The sequence below is a fragment of the Heterocephalus glaber genome, unplaced genomic scaffold (assembly GCF_053883595.1).
Source record: "Heterocephalus glaber isolate CG9 unplaced genomic scaffold, H.glaber_assembly_v1.0 deba00000331, whole genome shotgun sequence".
Classification (NCBI taxonomy): domain Eukaryota; kingdom Metazoa; phylum Chordata; class Mammalia; order Rodentia; family Bathyergidae; genus Heterocephalus; species Heterocephalus glaber.
The window spans coordinates 21,952,541-21,973,510 of NW_028258142.1; the positions used below are offsets into that span (position 1 = coordinate 21,952,541).

The 20,970-nt window shown below is 36.2% G+C and overlaps 1 pseudogene; it reads left to right on the top strand.

The window, feature by feature from the left end:
* The first annotated feature begins 4,248 nt into the window (after positions 1–4,248).
* LOC101714931 (leptin receptor overlapping transcript-like 1 pseudogene) lies at positions 4,249–11,378 on the top strand (annotated as a pseudogene).
* The last annotated feature ends 9,592 nt before the right edge of the window (positions 11,379–20,970 follow it).

The following is a 20,970-nucleotide window of genomic DNA, read 5'->3' on the forward strand; positions in this document are numbered from 1 at the left end:
AGCCTTGAGCACATGGACTCTTACAAGATGACACCCAACAGTATCCAAACCTTGCACCATCCTGTTGCTCCCCTATACAGTCAAACTGCAGGAATAGTTCTTACTACACGGTGATTCATCCAAGATTCCTTAAGCCCCTATTATATAACAGACATTGTGATATTCGCTAGGGATAGTAACATTAACAAGTGAAAATGCCGTTTAGGAACTCATAGTCCAGTGAGAAAGATATGAAAACAGGTATTTAAAATGCAAGGTATTAAGTACAGTGACAAGCCGGGCCTGTAATTCCAGCATTTGGGAAGCTACGGCAGGAGGATCACCGTGAGTTTAAGGTCAGTTTGGCCCACAAAAAAAAAAAAAAAATCTCAAAAATAAATAAAATTAAAATAAATACAATGACACAGGAACCTAAAGGAGCCAGTATGAGTGACAGAGTTAAAAGAAAAAAAAAATTTTTTTTTGAATCAGTCTCACTGTGTAACACAGGCTGTCCTTTAACTCACTGTGTAGCATAGGCTGGCTTCGAACTCACAGCGATTCTCCTGCTTCAGCTTTCTGAGTGCTGGGATTATAAGTGTTCACCACCACACCAGGCAAAAAATTTAAATGAAATAAAACTTTCCAGAGATATTCAACTAATAAGTTACTGAGTTGGATTTGAACCCAAATGTACCCAAAGTTATTGACAGCTCTGCAAGGATCACTTAGAAATAGGCTATCTTGCTGAGTACATGTCTTTTAAAGCAGCTTCTGTACTAGGGAGGCTGAGGCAGGAAGACTAAGTTCCAGGACAGCCTAGGTAACTTAGTGAGATCCCCATTCCAAAAAATAATCTCAGATGGAATAATCTCATTATTCCATCTGCATTAGACATATACATTACACACAACAGTAACAAATTCAGAGTTGGTAAGAGTAGTACTAATAAACTTATTTAAAAGCTATTTAATAATTCAGCCTCGATCAATATACAGATCACAATTTTTTACTGTTATACGTCAAAAAGTATTTCAACCTTTACATATGCATGTTTTTTCCTTTATCACATAAGATAATTACCTGTATGCATACTGTTACTTATAGAATTTGCACAAATACAGTCTGATGAAACATTTTTAAATGCCCCCAAAATAAATAGCACTTTTTAAGTGTGAAATTTTAAAATACAAAATTTTAATAACAATTTAACAAAAAAATATAATCTAAGCCAATTTTCTATTCCTCAAAGAAATGAGTAACATACTATAAAATTGACAAACTCCACTAAGTAGTTTTAAAAAAAACAATGACGGGGGCCGGGGATTTAGCTCAGTGGTTTTAGCTCAGTGGTTCCGGTGACTGCCTCGCCAGCACAAGGTCCCAAAAAAAAAAAAAAAAAAACGATGACGGGCTGATTGATAACTGAGATCTGGCGCCATCTACTGAGCAGCAACATTAACTGTCGCTGCACTTTCTTCACTCCGTATGTAAATTTTTAATTTACATAAGAAATACCTACTTATGTGAAAATGACTGGAAAGTAACTTTCTGATGTAAAAATAATTTCTGTGAGTAGAATTCTGCTTTGTTCTTTTGGAGTAGTCATATATTTTAAAGAACAGTGGTTAAAATAGTCACAAAACATAAGAAATACAACTTGAAAGACAAAATGGAAAAATGAACAGCACCAGAGTTGGAAATGATTCTTTTATGGTTGCTCACCACAAGGAAGAAGGCAGATTATCACAGATCTCATGATGATGTCCAGTCATCTGACAGGTCAAAATTAAAGATCTACCTTTTCTCCTACTGTTTATAATTAATGCAAGATATCTAGCATAATATAGTTGAAGACCTATAACCCTTCACTATAAGAAATATTTGGTAATAGATGGCTCGCATGTTCAGCTTGTAATAATAGAAAAGTTTTGAAACTATTCCCTGAAAATTAAAGAAACATAAATACTATCTGATTCATACAGTTTGATTTGATTAGAAAGTCCCAGGACCAACTGTGCTGGAGAGGAGGTTCCAGTGTTTTGTTTGAGCCATGTACACTACAGCCTTTTGGAAAACTAAATATTGCAAAATTTCGATATGCAATAATCTTTCTAGATAGCTATTCTTTGTAATGTCCTTTCTTACACCATATTTAAGACTAGGTATCTTTGCTCAAGCTGCTATAATTGGATACCACAATACTGGGTTGGAAAGGAGAAGTAAAAGGAATTAAGATATGTTAAATACAAGTACCAGCTCTCCACAATGAATGTAATCATAATGTACTGCAAACATGCTAATAAATAAAGATTTTAAAATAATGTACCTTAGATATGTATGTAATTATCTTTTCTTCTATGGACCTTATAGAATGTGTATTCCTACGTTTTTTGTTTTTCAATTTATTTGATTTTATTTAGGATGATGGACATGAAATCCAGGATTTTGTCCATGCTAAGCAAGCCCAGTATTACTGAGCTACAACTTCTGTGCTTGTACTCCTATGTTTGATTTTTTGGTTGGTTGGTTGTCTCTATTAGAACCAGAATTAGACTATTTTCTCCCCTGCTGTATACATAGTTCCCAACAAAATGCATGGTAATTGGTACATGTACAATACTGATACAGTAAGCATTCAATAAAAACTAATTAAAACACAGACCTAGGGCAAAAGTGAGGGAAGAGAAAATTTGAGCAAGTAGAAGAGGACAATAAAAGAAAAATGTAAAAAGGTCTATTTATGGACCCTCACACTAGGGTCAGAAATTGCTCTATGTATCCTTTAGTGAACCTGAGAAATATGCATTTGGTGTATGAATACACATAAACCAAGGGAGCCAGCCCACGGCAACCACATGTGTGAGTGCAGCAGCTCATCTGAGCTTGAAAATAAAATGCTGCTGCTCCACGTCCTCTTTCCAAATCCTGCACACCAGTCTCTTATGGACCAAGCTAGCTACACAAAGAAATCCTGCAGGAAAGAGGATTCTGCTCTTTAAGCCCTGGAATAGAGATGTTTCAGATCTTGGCTGAATTCCAGTCTGCATATAAATAAGAAGAAATATCACAAGGTCAAACAACAAAAAGAAATGAGCAATTTCTTAAAACTCATACAGGGACAGAAATTATTGGACTCTCTCCAGCCAGAATGTGAGAAGAGGAACCTTCTTGGTTCACATAAGCATCAGGTAGAAACGTCAGAAGGGCCATACCTTAACAGTGGGACTAAAGTAGATCTAGAATAAATATCATTTTAGATGTACCCAAAACTAACCATAAAACAAACCACCAAAAGATCATACTATTTCTCAAGTAACTCAACTGCCTGCCAGAAAAAGCTTAACAGTCTCCAAAGGAAGACAAACACCTAACCCTCATCAATGCAATATACACAATGTCCAATTTGAAAGGGCTGAACAGCAAGCTTTGGTTTATGGTTTTGATTCCTTGGTTAGGTAAATTAGGCAATGACAAAGCTTGTAGATTTGGTGCTTGGGGAAGATAAAGGCTTTGCAAGATGAGAAAGTACATTTTTAGAAGACATCATTGAAGAGATAAAAGATACTTTTGTATCTTTCTTGCTGGAGTCCTCATTTTCAAAGCTTTGTTTCTGTTGGTTTAAACATAGCTAAGATGTTGAACCCACATGCCTTGAAGTAGACCCAGGTCCTGAATCTTTTCAAATTCTTCACTCATTTAACTTTAAGGTTTTGAAATGCAATGATAGTGACATACTTCAGTTTTCTGTCCCATTGGATTTTTTTTTTTTTTTGGTCAATGTTTGAAAGCATAGTTTTATGGCAGACCTTTTGGGAAGAATCCAGTATTACCTAAAATTACTGGCAAAGTTAAATGTATTTTACATAACAAAGTTTTCACAATGTTGACAAGTAATTGAAAAAAAAGGGTAATAAGGAAATATGTAGGCAGAGATAATTTATTTCAATAAATCTTTCAAAAGCCTTACCTTGAAATGCTGTTAGTAAATTTCTGTGGTTTTTTTTTAAAAAAAAATTTGCTGAGCATAGCTCTTTGTTTTTATTGTACAACAATGATAATAAAAAGTGAACCCTTAAATATATATATATATATATATATATACACACACACAATGTCCAGTGTCAAATTGAAATTTATGAGACATACAAAGAAGGCAGAAAATAAAACCCATAACCAAGAGAAAATCAAAAACAGGAACAATTCTGACAGAGTTGATAGAAGCAGCAGACAAACACACTTCATGTGTTCAAAAAGGTAAATGAAACCATGGATGAAATGAGGTGGGGAGGGGTTGATGTACAAAAGACTCAAATAGGACAACTAGAGATGAAAAACACAGTATCTGAAATAAAAGTGACCTCGGTGAGATTGGCAACAGATTATAACCTACAGAAGAGTAAATCAGAGAACTTGAAGACACAGCAAAAGAAACTGCCAAAATGAGGCACAGAAAGAACCAAAAATGATCAAAGAAAGGAACAGTGGCTCCATGACCTACAGGTTAACATCAAACAAGCTAACATATAGGAAATTATGATAATAGAAGAGGGAAGAGTTTGAAATTTTGAAAAATGCTATGATTTTTACAATTTTATAAAAACTATAATTCTATAACAGATCTAAGAAGCTGAATGAATCACAAAGTAAACATTTGTTTTTAAAAGTCACTTTATAAAACCGGGCATGGTGGTGCATGCTTATAGTCACAGCAGTCTGGAGGCTTAGGCAGGGAGATCACAAGTTCTAACACGGCCTGGGCAAAGTAGTGACTTACTGAGACCTTGTCTCAAAATTTAAAATTTTTTGAAATGGAAACAAAGTCTTTGTAAATAGGGAAGGATGGAGGGGATGAAGGGAGGGCAGGGGAATGGGGAAAAAATAAGAACCAAGATATGTCATGTACAGGTACAGGATCCCAATGATAAATGTAACTGTACTGTATACCTAAAAAGTATAATAAATTTTCCAATAAACTTAATGAAAAAAAATTTTTAATTTTTTGAAAGGGCTAGGGATGCAGCTCAGCTCAGTGTGAAGGCCTCAGTTCAATCACCAGTACCAATCTCCCAAAAAAGTACATTATAATAAACAATTATAATAAAATTGTTCAAAAGCGGTGAACAATGAAAAAGTCTTCAATGCATCAAGATAAACATTTTAACAAAATTCTCCTGAAAAATCTTTATGCCAGAAAACAGTAAAGAAAATAAGTTTAATTTACTTAAAAGAAAAAATTGTCAACCTAGAGTTCTATACCCAAGGAAAATATCTTTCAAAAATGAAGTTAACCACCAGACTGATGATAAAAAAAAAAAAAAATAGCAAGTGTTGGTAAGAACGGTAGAGAAACTGGAATTCTTAATTACTGATGGGAGTGAAAATGACAGTCACTGTGGAAAACAGGATGGCGTATCCTTAAATAACAAGAAAAGTTAGTTGGATGTGGTGGTGTGTGCCTGTAATCCCACTACACAGGAGGCTGAGGCAAGAGGATTTTAAATTGGAGGCCAGTCTGGCAGTTTAGTGAAACTCTGGGTCAAAATAAAAAGGGCTGAGAATGTAGCTTAGTAATAAGGTGGATGAACACTCAGTGATGAAAACATTACGTCACATATTGTATCATGCCATTCATGTTAACTAAATAGAATAAACAAGTATAGAGAGACCAAAAGCAAGTGTGTGGTTTCCAAGGGTTTAAGGTAGTGGCTGCTTAATGGGTAGTTTTCATAGGTTTTTGGGTTTTGGTTTTTGTTTTTGAGTTTTCATTAGTTTCAGTGAAAAAGTTCAGGAACTGCTAGTGCTGATGTTTTCCCACAATTGTAAATGTCACTAGATCTTACAACTTTAAAATAGTAAGATTTGGCCTGGCGTGATGGCTCACACCTGTAATCCCAACACTTGGGAGACTGAGGCAGGAGGATTGCCATGAGTTCAAGGCCAGCCTGAACTAACTAGCAGTGAGACCCTGTCTCAAAAAAAATTAATAATAATAATAATAAAAAATAATAAAAGAAAATAGTAAGATTTGTGTTGTGGGTATTTAACCCAATTAGAATGAAGTTAATAGGGCTGGGAAGGTAGCTCAGTGGTAGAATATTTGCCTAGCCTGTTTTTTAAGCCCTGGGTTCAATATCAAGCACCATCAAAAGAAAAACACCAAATGAGGTTGAGATAAATATTCCTTTTAGAATAAAAAAAGAAGCTGAGCTAAATCATCACCTGAAAAATCACTAGAAGAAAATTTAAAGCTCTTCAGGCAAAAAGAAAATGATTCTAGATGGCAGTTTGGATCCACCTAAGGTACAAAGAACACCAGAAAGGTTAAATATGTGGAAAAGCATAAAAGAGCTTCTAAACACATGCAGCAAAATTGGAACTAAAATAAGAAATAGACTAATCTACAGCTTTTGGTAGGAATTTTAATATTTCCCTCTTCGTAACTGATTAAATAAGTAGACAGGCTGGAGATGTAGCTCAATGGAAGAGTGCATGATTAGTATGCATCAGGCTATGGGTTCAGTCTTCAGCACCAGATAGCCAGATAGATAGATAGATAGATAGAGAGAGAGAGAGAGAGAGAGAGAGAGAGAGAGAGAGAGAGAGAGACAGACAATTAGGATTCAGGTGACTTGAATCAACTTGATATAATTGACATCAATATAACACTCCTTGAATCAATAATAAAATACACATTCTTTCCAGGTACATTTAGTAAATCCATCTGATGGACCATATGCTGAGGCATAAAACAAATCTAGCAAATTTTAAAGAATTCAAATCATACAAAGTAATAATAGATATCAAGAAAATACTTAGATATTTGACAATTAAACAACACTCTTCTGAGTAACTATTGTACCAAAAAATAACCAGATAATTTTTTAAATAATGTAAGTGAAGGAAAGTAAACACAACTTATCAAATTCATAAGGAAAATCTATAGCACTAAAAGTTTATGTGGACAATGACGAAAAGCTTCAAATCAATAAATTGTGTTTTCACCTTAAACTAGAAAAAGAAGAGCAAATTAAACCTAAAAAACAAAGGGAAGTAATACTACAAATTAGAGCAAAGGCCAATGAAGTTAAAATAGAAAAGCAATAGAGAAGATCTATAAAGCTAAATCTTAAATTTTAAAATGCCAGTAGAACTGATAAAACTCTAGCCAGACTAATAGAGACAGAGTCAGAGGGAGTCAGAGAAAGAGAGGAGACATAAATTACTAATGCCAGAATTGAAAAGAGAAGACACCATTACAGATCCACTTACCTAAAAAAACCTAAAACCAAATGTTAGAAACAATGTCAGAGCCGTAATTCAACTAGTTAGGTGAACTATTCCTTGGGACATACAAAATATGAAGCTCAGTGAAGAAGAAATTTCTTGAGCTTTATATTTATGAAAAACGTGAATTGGAAATTTAAAATCATCCCACAGCCAGGTGTGGTGGGACAGCACACTCTAGGAAGCTGAGGCAGGAGGATTACAACTTTAAGCCCAGTTTGGGGAACTTAACCAGGCCCTATTTCAATAAATAAATACATGAATAAATAAGGCTCAGGATGTAGCTCAGCATGAAGGTCCTGGGTCCAATCACCAATACTGCAAAGGAAAAAAAAATTTTTTTTTTGAGACAGGGTCTTGCTCTGTAGTTCTGACTATCCTTGATCTCACTATGTAGCCTAGGCTGGCCTTGAACTCTTGGCAATCCTCCTACCTTGGCTTCCTGAGTGCTGGGATTACAGATGTGCCCCACCATGCCCAGCCAAAAAAAAAATTTTTAAATAAAGCTATCCCACAATAAAACTATTTCAATGATACAAGCAGTAATTTCAATCAAATGTGTAAATGTATTAATCATACTTGAACATCTGCAGAAAACTTGAGTAGGAAACAGTTCCCAACTCATTTTACGAGGTAAGCATTACCCTCATACTAATATAGGGGGGAGAGATGTAACTCCCAAACCTACTAGATATCCAAAACAAGAGTTCAGGTTCTCTAAAATCGAAGAATGAATTCTAGGAACAATGGAGGTTAAGAGTAGGAAAAATTTATTGAGAGAAAGAAAACTTCTGCCTAAGAGAGACAGAAGTGGGACCGGAAAGTGGGTTGCCCGCCCACCCCACTTTTTAAAGATGTTTTATACAGCAAAGCCATGTGGTGAGGCGGGTACAAAGTGGGACAAAACTATAAGACCCAATGAAAATTTACAAGGTGGGCATGAGGTGGGACAAAACCATGACCAACCAATAAGATTCCAAGTACAGTCACCCAGGTATTATCTATTAAATGGGGGTCAAATGGGGGAGCAAGTCACATAGCAAGCACACAAAGATTTTCAGTAAGAATGGGGGTCAGGGATATTTCCTGAAGAGGCTAGGTTAAGACCTTGACCCCCTCCCCACCCAGGTGATTGATACCTATTTAGAATATCAAACACTGCTATTTATCCACAGGGGAAGCACAAGGGTGTATAGTTTCTCTCCTTTGACAATTCTGGCCTTCAGTGAATGTGTCTTGATTGTCCTCCATGTTGGTTCCTTGCTGTGTTGGCTCCTGGATGGCTGGTCCTGTCTAACTTCACACAAGATATCTAATTAACTTACCTATCTACAATAATACAAAAACACGCAAACCATTATAAAAAAAACAAAAAAGAAGAAGAAGACTACACAAGTGCAAGGTCCTGAGTTTGATCCCCAGTACCAAAAAAAAGAAAGAAAGAAAAGAAGACTATAGACCAGTAACTCTAATAAATGTAAAACCAAAAAAGAAGTAGTTATTTCCAAAATAAGAGGAAAACCTATCATTATCTGAATAAATATTAAAAATTCATTAATTTGACAAAATTCAACATCTATTCATTCAGATGCTCAGCAAACAAGGAAGGAATTGGCAAAAATATTCTTCATCCTGGTGAAGGAAATTTATGAAAACCTTACAACTCTATCAAAATTGATGATGAAAACTATTTTTTTTCTCCTAATTTTGGAACAAAGTAAGGATGTCCACTCTCATCCTTTCTATTCAACATTGTACTAGAAGTACAACCCAAGGCAATTAAAGAAGGAAAAACAACAAAAGTATAAAAATTGGAAAGAAAAAATAAAATTTTTTGTGTTTAAATGACACAATCATACAAGTAAAGCTGAAGAATCTAATAAAGTTATGACAAGTATTAAGTGAGCACAGTAGAGTCACCACATACTGTTGTGGATTTTGTTGGGAGTAACCAGAAAAATCCACAGGAGGCAGAGGAGCAGGGGTAAAACAACAAAATTTATTTTCTACCAGGCCAGCCCCATGGGAACATGCCTTCAAGGGCTGACCCTGGGTTACATTGGAGGCTTACATTTATACTCTAGACCGGGTTTAGTCATGTGATGTACAGAAAGCTTAGGGTTCACGTGCAATTTTGCTCATGAAGCATGGCAATTGTTATCTTAGTTCACACATCTGGCCTAATTTAAGTGGGGGTTGTGGTTAAGCAAGGTTGCAGGCGTTTTCTAATCTTGAGCTAGTGCTGCATGTAGGCATTTCCTTATCTTGAGCTAGTGCTACATGCCTGCAAGCTTATGGTGATGGTGAAATTTCTGGTATTACTATTTTGAGAAGCAAAGCAAGTTACAGAAGCAGAATGAAACAAGCAGTCATTTTATATTATTTTATACTTTCCTTAACAATACCAAGTCAATATACAAGCCATCACATCATACCAAGTCCATATGCAAAAATATAATGTATTTCTATAGATAAACAATGAACAATCAAAAATTAAAAGTATTTGAAAGTACTATTTATAACAGGATAAAATGTCAAGATACATTTATCAAGGTGTTTGCTATATCTGTACACTGAAAAATAAAACTTTGCTGAGAGAAATTAAAGACCTAAGTAACTAAACATGTGTACAATGGTCATGAGTAATCTAAATCTTGTTAAAATGTCACTTTTCTTCTTATTGATTTATACATGCAATGCAATTGCAATCAGAACCCAGCAAGCCATTTTTTGTAAAACATTAACAAGCAAATCCTAAAGTGCATGTGGAAATTCAAAGGCCCTAGAACAGGCAAAAGGAAAAAAAAATACAAAAACAAAAACAAAGGGATGGGCCAGGGATTTAGCTCAGTGGTTCCACTGCCTGCCTTGCAAGCGCAAGGTCCCAAGTTCAATCCTCGGTACCAAAAAAAAAGGGGGAGGGTACTTATACTTTCTGATTTTAAAACTTATTAGAAAGCTACAGTAATAAAAGACAATACATTATCAACATAAGGGTAGACATATAGGTCAATGGAACAGAGAGAGCAGAAAGAGACAGAAAAATATATAGTCCATTGATTTTTCCAACCAAAGCATCAAGATAATTCAATGAAAAAAATCCATAATGTTTTGGACAAATAATGTTGGAAAAATTAAACATTTACACATGCAAAAAGAAACCTAATCTTTACCTCACACTATATAAAAAATAATGCAAAATGAATCACATGTCTAAATGTAAGATCCAGTACTATAAAAATTTTGTCCAAATTGGAATTCAAATTGACATGCATATGAGAAAGGAAGAAGTAAATTTGTCTGTTTGCAAATGACAGGATTTTATATATAAAAACCCTGAAGAACACACACACACACACAGAGTTAGAACTAGTAAACTAATTTAGTAAAGTTACAGGCTATAACATCATTATACATACAAAAAAAAATCTATTGAGTTTTTATACACTGACAATAAACAATCTGAAAAAGAAATTAATAAAACAATCCTATGTTCAATAGTATCAAACAAGATAAAATGCAACACATAGAAATAAATTTAGCCAAAGTGAAAAATCTATATACTGCAAGCTCTAAAATATTGATGAAAGAAATTGAAGAAGACCACAAATAAATGAAAGAATAGCCCATGCTCACGGCTTAGAAGGATTAACATTGTTAAAATGTCCAACCTCCCAGCCACCGCCGCCTCAGGTCGTGGAGCTGGAGCAACCTCACCCCAGGGCCGGCATCAAAGTTTTGATTAATTTATCCTTTGGAGGAGCAATTGGGCTGATGTTTTTGATGCTTGGATGTGCCCTTCCAATACACAACCAATATTGGCTGCTCTTTGTTCTGTTTAAGTCCTTCCACCTATTCCATACTGCATAGCAAGAAGATTAGTGGACAATACGGATGCTATGAGTAATGCTTGTCAGGAACTTGCCATATTTCTCATGACAGTCATTGTTGTCTCAGCTTGTGGACTCCCCATTGTATTTGCCAGGGCACATCTGACTGAGTGGAGAGCTTGTGCACTTGTTCTCACGGGAAACATGGTCATCTTCGCAACAATACTAGGCTTTTTCTTGGTCTTTGGAAGCAATGATGATTTCAGCTGGCAGCAGTGGTGAGAAGAAGTTACTGAACTATTATCAAATGGACTTCTGGTCATCTGTTGGCCATCCATGCATGTGAGAGAGATGGGGCAGTAGTGATACATGGAGTAGCAAGTCTCTTGGGGGTACCCTAGGTGCTCCCTTCTCACTTTCATTTTACACATTTATTTTCACAGAGACTTGCTGAAGGATTAAAAGGATTTTCTGGTTTGGAAAAGCTTGACTGGCTTCACACTTTTCTATAGTATGCTTTTTGTGGTGTCCTGCTGGATTTAAATATTTGTATGTTTTTCCTGTTCAGCTTTTTTTTTTAATCAATAAGCAATGTTAAATACTTTTTAATGTGTTAACCATTTGCATTGGTTAGAAATTCAGACTTCTTCTGGCTATATTACTGGGCTAAAGTACATATTTATTCTTATTTAATCTCCATTATTATAAAAATAAGTTTTAGGATAATATTGCCTCCACTTTTATGCACACATGCAGACCATCGGCATACCTTATAGACTATCTACTCAGTGCAAATATAGCCTCATTGATACCTCAGAGCGCCCAAGTGTTAATGCCTATACCCTCCACAAGGGTTGCTGGTTTTACTAGTAGACAGATGTTTTGTGAATTGAAAATTATTTTGTGGAATTGTTACAAAGGAGTGCTTTTTTTTTGGATTGTTACAGTTATTTATGTTAAACTTTAAGGTAAGGATGTAAAAACAGATTTTTGAAATGCTGTTATTTATGTTTATTATAGTGAAAGTGGAGTGAGTTGCAGTGTGGGAAAAAAAAACAATGTTGAAATTCCATTGTTTGAATGCTTTTTCTATTTATAAGTGAAATTTTTGATTGGCCTTTTGTATTTTATCTTGGGTAAAATGGACATACATGGAACTACTGATGAGGGAAAGTGGTATGTTTCCATCATATATACCATAAAACCTTAAAAAAATAAAAATAAAAATAAATAAAATAAAATGCCCAAAAATCCCAATTGCATTCTTCATAGAAACAGAAAAAACAGAAATTCATATGGAGAGATTAAATACCCAGAATAACCAAAATAATGATGAGCAACCAGATCAACCTGAAGACATCACATTACTCAATTTCAAATTATACACAAAGCTAGAATAATCAAAACAGTATGGCCACCACCTGCCTCCAAAGCACAAGGTCCTGAGTTCGATCCCTGGTACCAAGAAAAAAAAACAGTATGGTACTGTATAAAAGCAGACACATAGACTAATGGAGCAGAATAGGCAGCCCAGAAATAAATCCACTTACTTATAATCTGTTGACCTTTAATAAGGTGCCAAGAACAGAATGAAGAGATAACCTATTGAATGGAAGAAAATATTTGCAAAGCAAACCTGTGATAAGGGGATTTTTTTTCAGAACAGATAAGGAATTCAAACAACTTAACCAGGAGAAAACAAGTAATTTCATTTTATTTAAAATAGGCAAAGGACCTGAACAGATATTTCTCAAAAAAAGGACATATATATGCCTAGCATGTATGATGCCCTGGGATTAATCCCCAGTACCATGGGGGGACAAAAGGAAGAAGAAGATGCAGAAGATGAAGAGGAGAAGGAAGACATAAAAATGGCCAATATACATATGATAAAATGCTTAACATCATTAATCATTAGGGAAATGCAAATTAAAATCACAATGACATATCACCTCACACCTGTTAAAATGGCTATTATTGCAAGGCATGTCTATAATACCAGCTACTCAGGAGGCTGATGCAGGAGGATAACAAGTTGGAGGAAAATCTGAATAACTCAGAGAGATCTTGTCTCAAAAATTTTTTTTAATTTCTAAGGGATGATGGTACAGTTTTGTGGTAAATTGCTTGCCTAACCTGCACCAGGCCCTGGGTTCAAATCCCCACTACTTAAGTGGGAGAAGGCTATTATCTATTATCAATGAGACAAAACATGTCTTGCCAAAGATGTAAAGAAAGGAAATCTGCAGTGTTGGTGCAAATATAAGGTGGTATAATCATTATGGAAAACAGTTTGCAGTATCTCAAAAAAGTTAAAAACAGAACTACCATATAGTCCAGTAATGAAGTCAGGTATATTTCCAGTGGAAATGAAGTCAATATGTTGAAGAATTATCTGCTCACCTACATTCACTACAGTATTATTCACAATTGTCAATATATGCAATAAACCTAAGTGTCCATCAACAGATGAATAGGATATAAAAATGTAATAGAAATCCTCTCATTTTTGATAACATAGATGAACCTGGAGGATATTATGCTAAATGAAATAAGCTAGGCACAGAAAGACAATGACTAAATGATCTTATTCAAATTTGGAATCCAAAATAGTTAAACTCACAGAAACAGTAAAATGGTGGTTTCCAGGGGTTAGGAAGTGGGAGAAATGAGATGTATCTTAGTTACTCATTGCTAAGACAAAATCCTGACACTCACAAGTTAAAGAAAGAAAGTTTCATTTCTGCTCACAGTTTGTAGAGGCTTCGGTTCAAAATTGGCTGGCTCCAAGGCTGGATGGCATTGCAGAGGGGCATTGCAGTTCATGGCATGCTAGGTAGAAGACAGCAAAGCAGCAAAGCAGCAAGCAGCAACAGCAGGCCTGCCTTCCCTCTCTCCCTTTAGAGTCTATCCAGGTTATAAACCTACTGATTGGTGCCACCCACACTTAAGGTCAGGCTTCCATTATCCACACCCAGAACTATACTAAACCAATTTAGTTACCACACACCCTTAATCCCAGTATCACACACCCTAGAACCAGCCAGCTCCAAAAAGCCTCACCTATGGGGAGACATCTAGATACAAGCCATAACAGATATCAAAGGAAAAATAGCAAAGAATTAGAGAATGTCCTCGAAATGGGTCCTACACAATACAATATATTCTTACTAAAACACACATAGAAGAGTGACATGCACGATCCCTACAATTGAATCCAATCTATCACCCCAACCCATGCAATCTGAAGATAGGGGCAGTCTGGGGATTAAACCCAAGGAGCACTGAGCTATATCCCCAGCCCTTTTTATATTTTATTTTGAGTCAAGACCTTGCTGAACTCAAAGTTGCAATCCTCCTGTTTCAGCCTCATGAGTAGCTGGGACTACAGGCATGCACCACTCTGCCTGGCCCTTCCCCCTTTAAATAATATTCACCATTGGGGCCAGGGATTTATCTCAACAGCACAGCGTCTGTCTGACAAGTGAGAGATCCTAAGCTCAATCCCTGGTGCCAAAAACAAAATAATAATAATAGTAATAATAATATGCACCATAGATGTACTGATGAAATGTAACTAGTAGCTATCTAGTACTGATAGATTGTGCCTCTTATCCTTTGACTGGGCCATAATGCTTCCATAATCACCTAACATGACATAATAAGGTAACAGTCTCATTTATGAGCCAAGGTTTTTTTTACTAACCCCTCAGTTTGTATTACCAGAAAACCATTTGATTTTCATTGTCCTGAGAACCCTGTAAATAGAACATTATCAATGGAGTCACAGGTCCTGCAGAACCCCTTGAGTCTGTACCCTTTCTCTCTACAAGTTTAGGTGACATCTGTCACTTTTGAGAGCAAATTTTCAATAGAGGCCAAAAGTGGGTGGAGTGGGCACCAGGATTAAAAAGAGATGTGAGGGCCCAGGATTTAGCTCAGTGGTGCCACCGCCTGCCTTGCAAACATAAGATTCTGAGTTCGATCCCTGGTACCAAAAAAAACAAGAGAGAGAGAAAGAGATGTGAGGCTGACCAGGCAGTGGGTGCAAAATGCCTGCCTACCTCACACCCTTCATGGAAATCAAGCAAGGATGACATATGTGTCATCTCACAGAGGCAGGAACTAGACCCACCTCACCGGCAGGGAGCTGGGGTCAGATTGTACACGGAAGCCACTATACAGGTAAATGTAGAGTCTTTATATGGATGCAAAAATCCTAGAGCCATGTATTCAGGATAAGGACTAAATGAGTTAGCAGCCATGTGTTAGATGTTTTTGATTTGCTTAATTAACAGGAATACCCATTGTAAGGAAACGTGAGTTATGGCTAAGAGAAGAAAAAGACTGAGGTAGAGTTAGGCTCAGTGTGAGAGCTCATGCTTACTATGTGTTGGCCCTGGGTTTGAGCCCCAGCACCTTAAAAAAAAAAGAAAAACAAAATGAAAAGGCCTACTGTAGCATTAGACAGAGTCTAAGAGGAAGAAAGTATGTAAGTGCTAAGCACACAATGAGCAATATCAACACCTGGGGCCCTGTGTCTCATTCTGGGCACCATGCTTTAAAAGTGGCTTTGGCACATATAAAGAGATGTAAAGATAATAAGGAAACCATTACCCATTTTACAGTTCAGTTCCTCAGTACCAGGGGTGGGGGATAAGAGCCAGAGGCAGAGACAGACAGACAGAGAGATAGAGAAAACTGAAGTCAGGGTGTAAGCAAAAAGTTAAAAGTTAAATCAAAGACCAGTCTCAGTCCTGCTGGACACAAAACATGTACAATCACATTAAAGGGGCTGCTGGGGGAATGGTGAGCCCATAGTAAAAGGAGTTTCTTCTACTGCTATTGAGAGAGTGACTGGTTAACCCTTCTAAGATGGAAAGTTTTTCTTCAGATTCACCCACTTTATATAGATCAAGTACCAAAGAATAAAGGCAAATACAATTTAAGATTAAATATACAAAGGGGAAGCATGATAGAATTTCAGAGTGATGAACTGTGCTGTATTATGTTTGTGGTAGCTGTTATATGGCCCTCTATGTTTGTCAAAATCTGTAAAACAACAAAAAGTTTTATCCTGTAAATTATAAAATAAACAAGTCAAAGTGTTTTGTTTAAGTAGAACAAAGCTAATTTTTTTCCAAAGACAGCTTCTTATTTACCCTATGCTAAGCACAGATTCCAAACTGGAAGAAAGAGCCCAAGCATCAGATCTTTTCAGTTCTCGTTTAGTACTTGACACACATTCTGGAGAAATAGAGAAAGAAAAGGTGCTGGTTCTCACTCACATAGCCCAGAAAAAAGAACGCGGAGGAGGGCGCTTCTCATTCCCTTCTCAGCGCAGGGCCAGGTGGGGTCCGGATATGGGTTAGAGTGCGATACAGAATGTAAGCACTAGGGGGGCTGGGGATTTAGCTCAGTGGTTCAACAGCCTGCCTCTCAATCACAAGGTACTGAATTCGATCCCCGGTACTGAAAAAAAAAAAAAAAAGAATGTAAGGACTAGGCCTGTTAGGCTTCCTGGCCTCTCCAACCTGTCTAGATTGGAAAATAAACATAAAAGAAAGAAACGGGCATTCGGTCATTCCCTTCCTCTGGCCTCTCCTTTAACAATAGAAGTTATTTAAGATTGAGTTTCTGTGATCTTGTCCTGACCTGAAAGTCTAAACATAGCACCACTTATTTACCTAGAAAAAATAAGAAAATCCATTTATGCATTCACATGAGCTTAGGTCTACATTTTCAATATGCAGTAATCTTCATTTAATATCTTTGTCACAGAAGTATATGACCAGGTCTTACATTCCATTCATTTTTCAGCATTAATGTCACTCCCATGGAATGAAGCATTCTACCTAAAATAACTACAAAGTCACTTCCTGAAACATTAACCTATTTTAGTTCCTGCCATGCCCTACAGTTATCTGATAGTTTACACAATTGCTTATACATATGGTTTATCTCCCCCAAAATAACATGCACTTCACAACGGTAACTTTGTCGAACTTACTATGAGTGTCTAGAGTGTTTTGGACCTAGTAAGATCGGTGATCAAAATGTAAAATAGGAAGAAAAGGTCCAAAGGGGTATGGGTAGTGGGAGGGGCAGGGGAAAGGAAAGAAGGGAAAGGAAAAATGCTGAGAAATGGAAAAAATGGAAATAAAGTCTTTGTAAATAGGGAAGGGTGGAGGGGGTGAAGGGAGGGCTAGGAATGGGGAAAAAATAAGAACCAAGATGCATTATGTAAAGGTACAATCCCCAATGAGAAATGCAATTGTGTTGTATACCTATAATGTACCAGTAAAAGAATTTAATACAAAAAAAAAAAAGATAGGTTATCAGCTTGTCCCCCGTTGCACAAGACTGTCCTGGTTTCAAAATACAGTGTCTCCATCCCACCGTCTGCCTCCCAAGTGCAAGGACTCGAGTTCGACCTCTGATACAAAAAAATAATAATAAATAAATAAATAAACAAATAAATAAATAAAATACAGTGCCTCCTGTCCTGGGAAGCCCCTCAGTCCCGGGAATACTGGGACAGCTGATCACACTATGAGCAGATACTTTCAATGCAATTATGATAAACTTTGGAAACTGAGCCAAGAAATTTTTAGTTTGTACTGAAATTTAACATAATGTAGTTCAGCATATTAGTCATAAGGTGGCACTAGACAACTAGATTTATCAACACCAACTTTTCACTGAAATCATTCTGAGACATCATTATATTCTAATTTAAAGATTCAAGTACTCAGCTGTTTTCATGGTATTATTAGAGTCTTTAAGATTTAAATATAGGGGGCCAGTGATTTAGCTCAGTGGTTCTGCCCCCTGTCTCTCAAGCACAAGGTCCCGAGTTCAATCCCTGGTACCAAAAAAAAAAAAAAAAAGATTTATTTATAGAGCTGGGTATCTTTGACACATATTTAATTCCCATGTGTATTTCTGACAATCATTACATTTTTCCATGTAGAAAAAAGATGAATTTCTAAATACTATGACTAGTTTGCATTTTTAATTTTATTTACAAGACTTTTGTCTCATTCCATGAAACATCTATATTTGAACAAATAAACTGATTGCAATAACATCTTATTTCCAGGGATTTAAATTCTGTGAGTGTTGGGCAGGAGACTGAAGGAGGAGAATCTCCATGAATTCAAGGCCAACTTTAAGTACATAGTGACAGACTGTTTCAAAAGTAAATAAATAAATAAAGCAAGTTGTAATTTATGATGGTGATCATGTGAAGATCAGAAAAAGTCAGTTTGCTAGGGAAAAAAATCTAAGGTCAGAAATGCCCTGAAAGTAAACTTTCCTCAAGTTTAGATAAGAGATAATCACAAGCAGTAGCACTTCCTAACAGCAGCTAGTAAATTCACCAACACAGAAAGGATTCATTTTCAGATTTCTTCTCTGAGGTGGAAATTTGTTGCTCTGAGTCAGAGATTAAAATTTGCTCAGGAGAAAAGTTTCTAAAACAAGGGCTGTAGTATAAAGAAATTTCATTTTCTCTTATCCCCAGAGAGCAAGATAGTTCAATTTGATCATGACAAGACAAAATAACACTTTTGTAAACTCGTAAACACATCTAAGCCATACTTATATGGTACTTCTGAAAGGTGTATGATTGTAGCCAAAGAAAAAGCATAGGCTGACACAGTAACGTTCTGGAACCATCATGGGGTGGGGGTAAAGGGGCTCTGGGGAAGAATTAAGGGAAACAGGAAGAGAGAGGCGATCAAATGGACTTCAACACAGTCAGTAATATTTATTAATTTTACAAGAAAATGATGATGAAAGTTCAGTAATTGTGTGCTAGCTTGTTACATTATTTTTCTTTCTTTTAACTTCCAGTTTGAAAAAAAGAAGAAGAAAGAAGTAGATATGAGTCCCAAGGGTCATTTGAAATTCCTGCCACAAAGCTGTGAGCCATGAAGAATACCTTAAAAAGTGTCCTTTGGCTTATGAGCTTGAAATTCATGCAGCCATTGGAGACCCTGGATGGATTATTCTTAGATATTGGTCACTGGGCAGGTGGATTTCTTTCTTTTTACACTTGCTATCAGAAAAAGGTGTTTTGCAAAATACAGTTCTTCTGAGAATGTTTTGTAGATAATGGCATCGCATATGTAGAGAGAGGTGGAGTAGGGGAGAGAGAAAAGGGGGAAAACAGCAGAGTAAGGAACCAAGAAGCCATTTCCCATGTGGCAGTTGACGATGACAGACTAACAGAGAAATCTCTGGCATGTTCAAAATGTTCTTCTTGTGGTGACAGTTTTGTCCAAAACAAATGGAACAAAATACAGGAAAGAACACCAAGGTTATGGGTGGGAGAGTGTGTGAAGAATTCTCAGCATTTTTGTCTTCCTTACAGGTCTTTCCAATAAATGGCTTTGAAGTAGCTGTAATAAAGAAATGATTTTGAAGAAATAATTTTGAAAGTAGCTATTTTTAGGGGAAAAAATCACTTTTAATGTATCTTTGTGTGGAAATATATTCTTCAATATATTTATATCATTTGGTTTGGATCAATTCAGAATTATACAAAATTACAATCTTACCATCAGTGAAGCTAAAATCTATAGTATTATTCTGATTCTTGAAGCTGAAGCACTTGCAGGGGTAAATAAAAGACAGAAGTAATACATTTATTCAACATCTCATGAAAGGTAACAGGATGAATATATGAAGCTTCCTTATAAACAAAGTTATTAGAGACATACTGTAACTTTACACTTATTTTCAACACTTTGAGGAAAATGCTTTTTTAAAAATTGTTATGCTTTACTCTCCTATAGTACAAGATCTGATTTAATCTCTTCTTTGCATTCACAAATGCCTGTTTCACTGAGCAGTAAGTGTGGAAATGTGCTCAGGAGCTACATGAAATGCTCAGTTTCCTTAAGGTCTTACCTGCTTTTCTTGGAAGCTACTATGTTATCTGAATAGAAGTAGGGATAGTCCTATTGATGTTGTTCATTCAGGGATGTATTTCTTATATATGTGTTTGTTTCTCAGATGTGTTTTTCAATAGTTGTGACTGAATTGAAGGGAGGAAGGTAGTATAACAATTAGGGTAGGATCACAGTTAGAAAGCTTGAGTTCCAGGAACCTGAAGGATCCATGGAATTATCTTCAGGTATTAATCAAAATCCCTACTTTTTAGGCTTAAAAAGATATTCACTAAGCATGGTGGGACACGCCTGTAATTCCAGCACTCTGAAAGGCTGAGGCAGAAAGATGGAAAGTTCAAGCTCAGCTTGGGCAACTTAGCAAAATCCAGTCTCACAATAAAAAAAAGACTGGGGATGTAGCTCCATGTGAAGGCCCTGAGTTCAATCTCCAGTACTGAGGGGGAAAAAAAGCTTGAGATACTCTTTAAAACTGTCATCTTCTAAAATGTGTTGGTAGGCGAGTGCTATTATTAAACGAATAGGTCTCGCTTTTACCTGAGAGTAAGTCTACAGAGCAATTAGAAGCACAGCCTCCCAGCCAGACTGGCTAAGTTCTGTAGAATTCTGGGCACTTTACTTAAATTCTTATGCCTCAATTTCCTCATCTATAAAAAAGGGGTTTTATAATAACAGTACCTACCTCACAGAGGTTTTGAGAAGAGAAATAAAAAATTAGAATTGGCATATAGAAAGTACAATTATTAGGGTATAGGGGTCCTTTTATCACAGCTATTTGACTCAGTTTTTGTTTTGTTTTGTTTTGGTACCGGGGATCGAACTCTGGACCTTGCACTTGCAAGGCAGGCGGCAGCACCACTGAGCTAAATCTCCAGCCCAATCGAGCTATATTACAGAAAAAAATGTAAAACAGTTTTGACCCATATTCTTTAAGGAAATATATGTTGGTGATGTCATAA